Source organism: Quercus lobata, chromosome 6 (assembly GCF_001633185.2).
Source record: "Quercus lobata isolate SW786 chromosome 6, ValleyOak3.0 Primary Assembly, whole genome shotgun sequence".
NCBI classification, from domain to species: Eukaryota; Viridiplantae; Streptophyta; class Magnoliopsida; order Fagales; family Fagaceae; genus Quercus; species Quercus lobata.
This window is the reverse complement of record NC_044909.1, coordinates 46,461,672-46,473,879: the sequence shown is the minus strand read 5'-3', so window position 1 is coordinate 46,473,879 and position 12,208 is coordinate 46,461,672. Positions and strand designations below refer to the sequence as shown.

Here is a 12,208-nt window from a genome sequence, read left to right as displayed (position 1 = left end):
CTCTTCAAAAAAAAAATTTGGTCCCAGACATTTGTTTATTGATCAATTATGTTTGGTGAAATCGGCTTTATGGAATGCTAATCTCCGCTCGGTTTGTTTTGATCTAAAATATTTTTACAAAAATATTTTCACATTTTATAATATTTGTTTTGTAATAAAATATTTTCACATTTTATGATATTTGTTTTGCAATAATATAATTAATTAATTAAATGTAAAATATTTTCAGTAAAAAAATAAAAATAAAAATAAAGGCAAAAACTGTAAAATATTAACAAAATCCGTAAAACATTTTACATTTTCTTCTCCTCTCACTCACGACACTTTATCAGTTTCTCCTCCTCTCTTAACTTTCTTATTTCTTCTCCCTCTCCATCTCTCAGCTCTCTCACTCACAAAGCCACAACCCTCTCATCTCTGCCCATCTCACACCCTTGTCCACCCACTGACTGACGCCACTGACCGACCCCAACTACCATCATCGACACTACCAACCTCATCATATTCGCCTTAACTTTCTAAATTATCTCTTCGTTCCTTTGCGTCAATTGATCTTTAAGATTCTTGATGTTGCTATTTTGGTGAGATAAATAGCCGCACTGTTGTCCGATTCGCTCCAGCAAGTATTCTTCATCTTTGCTATAATTGGTAATTGATAAATTCCATTGTTATATTCATTTCTTTGCTTTCTTCTTTTGGATTATTTATTAGAATATTTTAGCGCAGCCGTTATCACCCAACTTTTTAGAATGATCCTTTAATCCAATATACCTTGTGATGAGTAATCTTCATCAAGGAATCTTCGCAGATCTTCATTGTATTTTTATGTTGACAATCAAATGATCTCCATTGTGGTTTGCCTGCAAGGCAGTGAAAATATTTTATTCTTGTGCAGCTTTTTCCCTATCAATTATCTGAGCTGACGACATCGCACATAACAAAAGTTACAGCATGGAAGTGGTGGCTGCGGCTGTTGGTGCATTAGTGACATCAACTGGGGAGCTTCTCTGTAGCTGTGTCTGTTCTAAGATCAATATCACTGTCAATCTCCAATCAAATCTTGTTGCTCTTGAGAAGGAGATGAAATGCCTTATGGATCGTAGAAAGGAGGTGAAACATGAAACGGAAATAGCTGAGAAAGTTGGAAACGAAATAAGAGCTCAAGTCGTAACTTGGCTTGAGGATGTCGAAAAGCTTCAGCTTAGAGTTAATCCGATTCAGGAAGAGATGGTCAACAACGAGAATAATTCTGCATGTTTTTTAAATTGCAGTAAGCGGTATAAAGCAAGCAAGGAAGTAGAAGAAATACTCCAAGAGATTAAAAGGCTTCTAGATGTTGGAAGTTTCAACTCTGGAGTAGTTTATCCTACTAGAGTTCCCAGAGCAGTGGAGCATATTCCTGGACCTTCAATAAAGAGTCAAAAAACTGCATCAAGAAAATTTGACGAAACTATGAGCGCTTTGCATGATAACAGATTTAAAGGATTGGTATTTGGGGACTGGGAGGGATAGGGAAGACTACTCTAGTAGCAAACTTGAACAATGAGCTCAAGACTGCGCCCACACAGCCTTTTGGCATTGTCATTTGGGCTACCGTTTCCAAGAATTTGGACATCAAAAAGGTCCAGAAACAAATAGCTGTGAGATTGAATTTGAAGTTAGAAATGGTAGAGGACATGCAGAGAACGGCTAGTCAACTTTATCAAAGGCTTGAGGAGGAAAGATTTCTACTCATTCTAGATGATGTTTGGGAGAAAATTGATTTGAACATTTTGGGTGTCCCACAGCCTGAAGTTCATAAAGGACGTAAGATCCTTTTGACATCTCGACGTATGGAAGTTTGTAGAAGTATGATGACCGATGTTGAAGTTAAAATGGAAGTTTTGAATGATGAAGAAGCTTGGCAATTGTTTAGTAAAAAAGCAGGGGATGTGGCTCATTTGAAAGACATTAAACCATATGCAGAAGCAATTGCTAGAGAATGTTGCGGGCTGCCTCTGGCTATCATCATATTAGGAGCTGCTATGAGAAGAAAGACAAAGATTGAGTTGTGGGATCACGCGTTAAAAGAACTACAAAGGTCAATGCCTTCTGTAGGAGGCATTGAAGATGAGGTCTATAAGCCTTTGAAGTGGAGTTACGACTCATTACAAGGTAACAACATAAAAGCATGTTTCCTATATTGCTCTTTGTTTCCTGAGGACTTCTCAATTGAAGTTAGTGAACTAGTACAACATTGGTTGGCAGAAGGTTTGATAGATGAACAACAGAACTATGTGGACTCAGTCAGGGCTGGCTCAACAATTTTGGGGGCCTTAAGCAAAAATTTTAAGTAATTCTTTTTTTAACTTTAAAGTTTAAATTTGTACAAATAAAAATTAATTTATTACATGATTTAATAAATTAATATTATTATAATACAAATGAGTTGATATAACATACATCAAATAATTAATTGAAGTGATAATTTATAATAATTGATAAAGTAAGAGTTTGCATTAAAAAAAAAATGTGATAACTTATTAATTAGCGTGGAGTTGTGTGGAGGCTAGCTTAGCTTAGGCCTTGTAATGTGTTGGGGGTTTGTGGACAAAATTGCACAATGCTACGTGCATTGTACAGTTTTTTTTTTTTTGAAATATATATATATTGCATGAGTAAATTACAGGTGTGTTCAAACAAAGACATGGTTAGTGCCACCTCAGCTTAGAGTAGCCAACCCGAACACATTCTAGTGTTGAGCATAATAAAGTGCCACACGTATAAAAATAAACATGCAATATAAGTGGTGAAAACTTAAAGACTATAGCCCTTTTGGGCTTTGGCGCACTCTCAGGTGCTAGTGGACGTTTTGAGGTGTTCTTGGTGCACTGTCATTGTGCAGTGTACTGTATTTTAGGATACAATGTGACTTTTTTATTGACAAATAAAAATGCTTAAATTTTTTTTAATTAAAATATATAGATAAATATATTATATATATAACTTTTTTTTTTTTTTTTTTACAAGTGGGGGTCTTTTTTTATTTGGGGGCCTTAGGCGATTGCATCAATTGCTTATATGGTTTAGCCGGTCCTGGACTCAGTTAATAAGGGAATAGCTTTAATTGAAAATCTGAAGGACTCATGTTTGTTGGAAGATGGCACCAATGCAGAGAGTGTGAAGATGCATGATGTTGTTCGTGACGTTGCTATATGGATCGCATCATCATTTGAGGATGGACATAAATCCTTTGTTCGTTCAGGGACTGGGTTGAGTAAGATTTCAGTTGGAGAATTTTCAAATTCTTTTAAAAGAGTTTCTTTCATGTGTAACAAAATAACAAGGCTACCTGATTGCGTCATACAATGTTCAGAGGCCTCAACTCTGCTTCTACAAGGCCAGGGCCGGCTAAGGCCTAGGCAAGTTAGGCCTAGGCCAAAGGCCCCACCAAAAAACAAAATTTTCTTTAGAAAAAAGACCCCACTTTTCATAGTTAAAGGGCCAAAATTTTATAAAATTATATATTTTTTTTTAAGGTCATACATTTTTTTTATTAGTGAGGTACAAATTTTACTATTGGCTTACAAATTGACATGTTATTAATCACAAAAAATGTGATATAAACATTCATTAGTTAAATTGATGAAGTTCATCAATGAGAGACAATATCACATTATATTTTGAACATTTTATAGTGCTTTTAATTAGTACATTTTTCTTTTTCATTTCTATTAAGACTCTCAAAGTACAAGACCAATAGAACCTAAACTCAATTGAAACCCTAAAATATTTCAAAAAGATGTTGCAAATGTGTTAAATCATCAATTATAGATTAATCTCCCCTAATAGTTTGAGACTTTGATTTTTGTAAACTAATATCCTATAAAATCATACACCAAATAATATATATATCTCTCTCTCTCTCTTAAAATCAAAATATAAAATTAAAAATTATATTACAACTTTATTTAACTATGCATCGTTTTATATCCAAAATAAAGTATTGTAGTTGCACGATTTTCTTGGTCCAAACCCTATTGATCAGGCCTTGGCTCAAGACGCAACACACAATAAATATTTGTAGAGGATGGATCAAAAAACTTAGCCTCAGTGAGCTTAGTCGATCTGATGCATGGACAATATTATTGCAGGAACAAAAACACAAGAATGGATATCTAACAGAAGATTCTATTTCTTGAGTGCCGAATCCCTTTTTCTCGTCCCCCTCTTTGGGGGACTCTACTACATTATATAGCTCTCTCATTCTTATCTGAACCTTACACTTATTGATCATCTAAGCCCCCACTTGAGCACCTGTCCTATCAGACACCCTTATCACTCCCTTGTGAGTTGCAGTGGCCAAGGTAGTACTGTTCAGGGGTCTTTTCCTCATTAATGCGGCCAAGAGGGTAGTTGTGACACATTTAATGTGGTGGTGGCAGCTTTCCACGAGATATTTTGGGTTTTATTCTTTTTTATATGCTTGGAGGGTGAACTGCAATGGTTGGGGCGAGCTCTTAGTCCGGACTTCGTAATGTCCGAGGAGGTGTTACTCCTCGGACAGGTTTCTTTTACCGTAGTTGGGCTTGAATAATGTTTTGGCTATGACTTCTCCTCGGACACGATGCTTCTCGGACGGGCCCGTATTTAACTAGCCCATTATTTTGGGCCGGGCCCCACAAGTATGATATTCAATTATTTATATGAAATTAACATTGATCTAGTTGGTATTATTTATGTATTTAATGTATCAAATTAACTTTAATTTGATTAGTATTAAATAATTTTATTTAATTAATATTTACATATTAAAGGCCCCGTATAAATTTTTCACCTTAGGTCCCAAATTATGTTGGCCGGTCCCTGTACAAGGCAATTGGCTCCTTGAAACAGTTCCTGAAAGATTCCTGCAAGGATTTGAAGCACTCAGGGTCTTGAATCTTGGCAGAACCTGCATCAAATCATTGCCTCTTTCTCTACTTCAACTTGGTGACCTCCGTGCTCTTATTTTAAGGAGTTGCTTCTCTCTTGAAGAGTTACCCCCACTGGGAGGGCTTAGTAGACTTCAAATACTTGATCTTACTGCCACTCGAATCAGGGAAATTCCAAGAGGGATGGAAAACTTGAGCAATTTAAGGCAACTAGACTTATCCCACACTCGCAAACTGAAAACCATTCAAACAGGAATTATATCCAGGTTATCTTGTTTAGAGTTTCTAGATACAACACGCAGTAAATTTCATTTCCGTATGAAGGGAGAGGAACATGACGGACAAGCAACCTTTGACGAGCTTAGGTACCTTGATCGATTACTTATCTTATCCATCACATTTAAGAGGATCCCATGTATCCGCTTTGAAGATCTTTCCTGGATAAATAGATTAAGAGGATTTAAAATTTTCATGGGTCCAACAGTATACCCAATCGTAACTACATATGACAAAAGGGTGATTATAAGTTGTCTTGATCTCTCGCAAGAATCGATTGGACAGCTATGGAGTATTGCAAATTATTTGGTCTTACAAAATTGTTCAGGACTGAATAAAATGCTTAAAGACTTGGTCATTAATAGCGTTGGCTGCTTTGTTGGTTTAAAATCACTTACTGTTGAAAGATCTACGAGCAGCAATTTACGGACGGTTGGAGAATGCTCTGCCCACTCTGACCTTCTACCAAACTTGGAGCAACTTCATCTCTACGATCTAGCTGACTTAGAAAGCATTTCAGATCTAGCTAGTCCTCTTGGGTTGAGATTTGGTAGACTAATATTAATTGAAGTGAGGGACTGTTATAAGATGAGATGTCTTCTCTCTTGTGGTGACTTCATTCGCACCCTGCCAAACCTAGAAGTAATCAAGGTTAGCTCCTGTCCTGTCTTAGATGAGCTCTTTAGTTATGATTCAGGGCAGAATATGGCTCCAAATCCTATTGCTCCAAACCTGCAGATATTGGAATTGAAAGACCTTCCCGAATTAAAAACTCTTTGCAGACACGAGGAGACATGGCCTTGTCTAGAGCAGGTTGATGTGATTGTGTGCCATCGTCTCAGAAGGCTGCCTCTAACTGAACAAAATGTAGGCGCCATAAAAGAAATTAGAGGAGAATCACAATGGTGGGATGCATTGGAGTGGGATGAAGACAAAACCAAATCAAGTTTGCTGCCTTATTTCCGTCCATGTTGCGTCTAAGTGCTAGGAATCCCAAATTTGGTCGTCATGATTGTATATGAAGATTGAAAGATGACCCAGTGAGTGAGTTAAAGAGTATGTTCACTATGTAGCGTGAGTACCAATAAGTTTTTGAGAGTTTGTTCATTATTAGAGTGTGAGGGCACCTACATATTGGGAATTGGAAAATATTGAGTGTCATGTTTGTGAGTTAAGATTGAAAAGGGTTTTGAGTAGGTGTAATGAGTTTTTTAGAATTGTGAGGGACTGTTAATTTAAAGTTTGTGATAATCTCTATCTTTGTATTTGGATTTTGGTTGACATCGCTCAGGACTAGGAATGAAGTTGGCTCAACAAAATTGAAATCTCGTTGAATGTTTTAATTGTGTGCATCCATATACTTATCACTATTTATTTATTATATTTTTTTCTAGGTAGCTTATTGAAGGCACCAACATGCTTCCAACCAGTTGTTGAGCACCACATGTTTATCTTTTTCCTTTTTCTGGTTTCTTCTTCGGGAAATTCTTAGATGGTCCTGGACTACAAGGTCAGCAGCTGACCTTGTAGTCCAGGACCATCTAAGAATTTCCCGAAGAAGAAACCAGAAAAAGGAAAAAGATAAACATGTGGTGCTCAACAACTGGACCTTGTAGTCCCAGCCAATAGAGAGAAGACATGTAACTAAAAATGTATGATGTCAATTTACATGCATGCAGCGATGAGCGGGCAGAGTCGAGGTTACCATCGTTGCCGAGTGGGAAGTTGGAGACGACAATGGCAATTTTGAGAGAAATACTTTTGTTTGGCGTTTGGGGAAAATGATTCCAAGGTAGCGGAAAACGTATTGTGAATTTGTGATATTCCATAAAGCAAATTTGAAAAGTTTTCAGAAGCAAAAACCTGCCCATTTACATCTCAAATTTGAATTTGATCATTTGAACGTGTCTCACAGAATTGATGGAATTAAAGGGCCGTTAATGGAGTGCAATGACATGGCAGATAAGCTTACCTCGTCAATTTTCAATGAGCTGTCTTATGTTTATTGGTTGGGACTACAAGGTCAGCTTGCCAACCTTGTAGTCCCGAACCACCTAAGAATTTCCCGTTTAATAAATAGCACAGGAGAGAGAGAGAGAGAGAGAGAGACCAAGCCAAAATGTCCGCTATTTGGGAACCAGTGCAAATGAACAAGCTTCTTGATTAAAATAGATTAATATCATATCCATTTCCTTCAAATAAATAAGGAAAATATTAATAGATGTCCTTGGGTAATAGTTAATAATCCATTTAAAGAAAATTTTTATAGGAAAAGAAAAAAAAAAGTAATTAATGTTGAATAATGTTACAATTACAAACTATTTTACAACTGTAAGGACACGATTCGTGACGGACCGTAACAGTGTTGGGTTCGCACGTAAAAAGATCCAAACAACATCATTTGTAGAGCGTGGGTTTAAAAGGCTAGGCCTTGGTCGCCAAACGGTGGGTTTTACGTGATATCCATATATGGTTAAGTCAGCTTCGCCTTAGGAGTCTTTCTCCTAGAGGCGGGCTGGAAAGCTCTGGTTTTTGGCTATTTTTCCTAGCCTCCTCTATGAATTACTTACTTTTCCTTTTATACTAGTCCGTATTTTTTTATCCTTCGTCCACGTGTAGGATCGACATTCCAAGACTAATACTTGTCCCATCAGCCTATACCCGGAGTGGTTGGGGGTGGTTGAAAAAGCTGAAGTGTATGGCTCTGTCAGGTGCAGAGTATTGAATGGCAGTAAGAGCAGCTTTCCCTGGTTGTTACACTTTCCAGCGTCCCCTTTTCTATTGGCACAGATATTTTAGATTTTTTCCCAAGTTGTTTCTATACCATTTTTGCCCTTTCTTCTTGTGAGATATCGGACATGCCGAGGACTGAATCGTCCTCGGCTGTGTCCCAAGGCTATTTCATACTTGTCTTACCGAGCTCAGGCCATCACCTTCCTCGGCTTAGGCCTTTGGACCCCAACAAGCAAGTGGGCCTGGCCCACGAATCATTGGGCCCCACAATAGCCCCTCAAAACCCTGCTGTCCAACCTCTTGGTTGGAGAGGAGGATTTTGGTAATACTCAGCCCTTACCATAGCTCGTTTAACTCAGCCTTTTATTAATGTTGGCGTCTCCTCATATGTCCAGGAAACGTACCGGTCTACGAGACATTCCTCTGAATTCATCACAACACGTTCGTACCGTTTGGCTATTCGAAACGTGCCTTTAATAGTTTCCCTTTACGAGACCATTCGAATTTAATGGTTTATTGATGGTGTGGGGAAGTGGAGCGGGCATATTCTCGTTTACAGATTTTCTTGGAGACCTAGACATATTAAATACCTTTCGTTTCGCCCCTCATATAAAAAGAAACAACAAGAGGTTATTTCCCCTGTACATGAATCCTTTTAATCCCCCTGAAATCTGAAACCCTTAGACTCCTCCAGAGTCTACTTTTACCCGCTGGTTATACTTTGCTTCGTAATTCGTTCAAAATAGGCGTAAGTAATGAAGGAGCCATTCCCTTCTCAAAAATTTCATGTTTTTATGAAGCTAAAGATTGCTCAGTCGGGGCAGAGATGGCAGAGGCTCAAGATACTTCTCACCCTCCTTTCAGCCAAAATCCGAAGTAAGGGCTCGTCGCGTCAGGCCTTTGGCGCGACTGAGCTGGGATCACCCATTATCAGTACCAGCCGCTCTCTTACGAGCATAGCTAACATGGCACCAGCGCGTTAGGAGTCAGGACTGACGCAGGGGCAAAATACCCCTGCTTCCTCCTCTCTTCCTTCACTGGTGTCTCTCTTTTTCTTTCTTTCTTCTTCTTTCCACCACCAGATCCATCCTGACACTTTTCCTTCTTCCTCTTCTTCTCCTCCTTCTTTCCTTTCATCTCCTCCCTCTTCTTCTCCTCCTTCTTTCTCTTCATCTCCTCCATCTTCTTCTGAAGAAGGTCCTTCTCTCAATATGGGCACTACTGGGGCAAAGTTTGGAAGGACTTCGGAGGCCAGTTTAAGAAGACATTTGACCGTTTATTTGTTATATTGTTGTTATTTTCCTTTTACTATTTTTGTAATCCACATTCTGTATAGGCTTGTTTAAGCCCTTCTTTGTACGTTGTAATATCTCTTTATATTAATAAAAGTTGTTATTACTTTATTTCACACACTCTATCTCTTCATTCCTGAAATAGTTATGCCGTGAATAGACATACTATCTTGTGAATTCTTTTTATTTTTACACTTTGACCGACGTCTAAGACCGAAATCCCAGCTAATGAAAAGATCTTACTCCGTGTTTATAAACACTATCCGACTTAATACTACTGAATCGAATTAGTGATACTTAGGGTTGAAACCCCTATTAAGAAGAAAAAGAAAGGAACATTATGTGAACTTATTAAGGCGACCTGGCACAATATCGCCGACCTTAGAGTACAATACTCAGGGCCGAAAACCCTTATCAAAGAAAAAGGCGCTATTATGAACTTACGAGTGCCGTTCGGCGCAATAATACAGACTTGAACTAAGGACAATTAGGGTCAAAATTCTTGCTAAGGAAAAGATGTTATTACGACTTTAATAGAATTGTTTGGCACAACAATGCCAACCTGCGAAAACAACACTTACCCCAAAATAGCCGAGACGACAACTGAATGCTCGGTGCGGTGTAGGAAGTAATCATCCGAAGACATATAACCCACAAAATGAACAGCCCCTCCAGGTTGCCGAGTAGTGGGGCGTTTCACCATCTTCTTAACAACTTTAACAGCTTTAACCTTTTATGGTATTTGAGCCGAGGATTGAATAACTTAAAATTTTTGTTAAGTAACCAACCTTACAAAATTCAGTTTTTCTTCCAAAACTCAGTTTTCTCATCCAAGTAGTTGGTTTCCCGATAGGTTTGAGTCCGAGGACCATACAATACCTGGTTCTGTCCAAAACTCAGTTTTTTCATCCAAGTAGTTGGTTTCCCCATAGGTTTGAATCCGAGGACCATGCAATACCTTGGTTCTGTCCAAAAACTCAGTTTTCTCATCCAAGTAGTTGGTTTCCCCATAGGTTTGAATCCGAGGACCATACAATACCTTGGTTCTGTCCAAAAACTCAGTTTTCTCATCCAAGTAGTTGGTTTCCCCATAAGTTTGAGTTCGAGGACCATACAATACATTGGTTCTGTCCAAAAACTCAGTTTTCTCATCCAAGTAGTTGGTTTCCCCATAGGTTTGAGTCCGAGGACCATACAATACCTTGGTTCTGTCCAAAAACTCAGTTTTCTCATCCAAGTAGTTGGTTTCCCCATAGGTTTGAGTCCGAGGACCATACAATACCTTGGTTCTGTCCAAAACTCAGTTTTCTCATCCAAGTAGTTGGTTTCCCAATAGATTTGAGTCCGAGGACCATACAATACCTTGGTTCTGTCCAAAACTCAGTTTTCTCATCCAAGTAGTTGGTTTCCCCATAGATTTGAGTCCGAGGACCATACAATACCTTGGTTCTGTCCAAAAACTCAGTTTTCTCATCCAAGTAGTTGGTTTCCCCATAGGTTTGAGTCCGAGGACCATACAATACCTTGGTTCTGTCCAAAACTCAGTTTTCTCATCCAAGTAGTTGGTTTCCCCATAGGTTTGAGTCCGAGGACCATACAATACCTTGGTTCTGTCCAAAACTCAGTTTTTTGGAGTGGGATCTTAGCTTTAGGGGAATTATCTCCTCGGCCAAGCCCCTAGAACCATCCATGCGATTGACGCTACTAAGCGTAGCCCCTAATCAATACCCATAGCCCCTAGCGGAATTTTATACTAGAACTCTATAACCAACTGTTAGAAATGACAAGAGAACTCGGACATGCCGAGGACTGAATCGTCCTCGACTGTGTCCCAAGGCTATTTCGTACTTGTCTTGCCGAGCCTAGGCCATCACCTTCCTCGGCTTGGGCCTTTGGACCCCAACAAGCAAGTGGGTCTGGCCCACGAATCATTGGGCCCCACAACAACATTTTTACAAAACATTGATGTGAGAAATTCTTATTAGTTCTAATATGAGTCTAATACTAACATCACATTTATGTTTACCAATAATTATTTGAAAATTACTCACATCTGCAGTTTGTAAAAATGTTGTAAAATAATTTGTGTCCATAGCATTACTCATTAATGTTTTGACAATTTTTTTTTTTTTTTTTTTTTTTTTATATAAAAGTGATATCAAAACTTACTTAGAATAGATTGTTAACTATTACTCTAAAGGCATCCGTTAGCATGACCCAATAAATAAAAAATTTATAGAGCAATTGAAAATAATTTATTTCATAATAAAAATTTATTTATTTTTATGTGTAGTAGTATATATGTGTCACATCATTCAAAATCATGTTTCATCCATATTTTCGCAATGAAAACAAAGGAAATATTTTTTTCTTCCCCCCTCCCCCACCCCCGGTTGGTAGGGGTAAACAATTGTGTGCTAATTTGACATAGGTAGAGTTTGGATAGCGTGTCTAGAGCGTTTCTCAGTGCAACTGCATTTTTGTGGGTCCTGTGCACTATTCATGGGACCCACAAGTACTTTTTCACCAAAAACAACTTTAAAACTGGATCCCAAAGTACTATTTACATATTTAAAAATTATTTAATTACGGTATTTTCGGTAATAAACAATATTCAAACAGACCCATAATGTGTTAAGAATTTTCTTACAATGAATCATGTTTTTCAAATGAATTATTTTTAATTAATTAAATAATCAATCACTTTCTTGCCAATTTGACATTATTTTTCATAAAACTGACTATATGACGCGTATCCCATTTACATCACGTGGCGGCTAAAACCAAGTCCTCACGCAGGAAAATAAAGGAAAAACATTAGCAACAAGCTTTTTTAGGATATCACTTTCTTCTCACTTTTTCTTTTCCCATTTTTTTTTTCCCTCCTTTATAAAGTTAGTAATGGTGATCACTTGTTTTCTTATCTTCTAAGGTCACGTCACTTATAGGACAAGATCCTTAGGCTTGGTGGGGACATAGTTTCAAGACACGAGG

The 12,208-nt window shown here is 38.0% G+C and overlaps 1 pseudogene; it reads left to right on the top strand.

Annotated features, from left to right (window-relative positions):
- Positions 1 to 363: 363 nt before the first annotated feature.
- Positions 364 to 6,532, top strand: LOC115994177 (annotated as a pseudogene).
- The last annotated feature ends 5,676 nt before the right edge of the window (positions 6,533 to 12,208 follow it).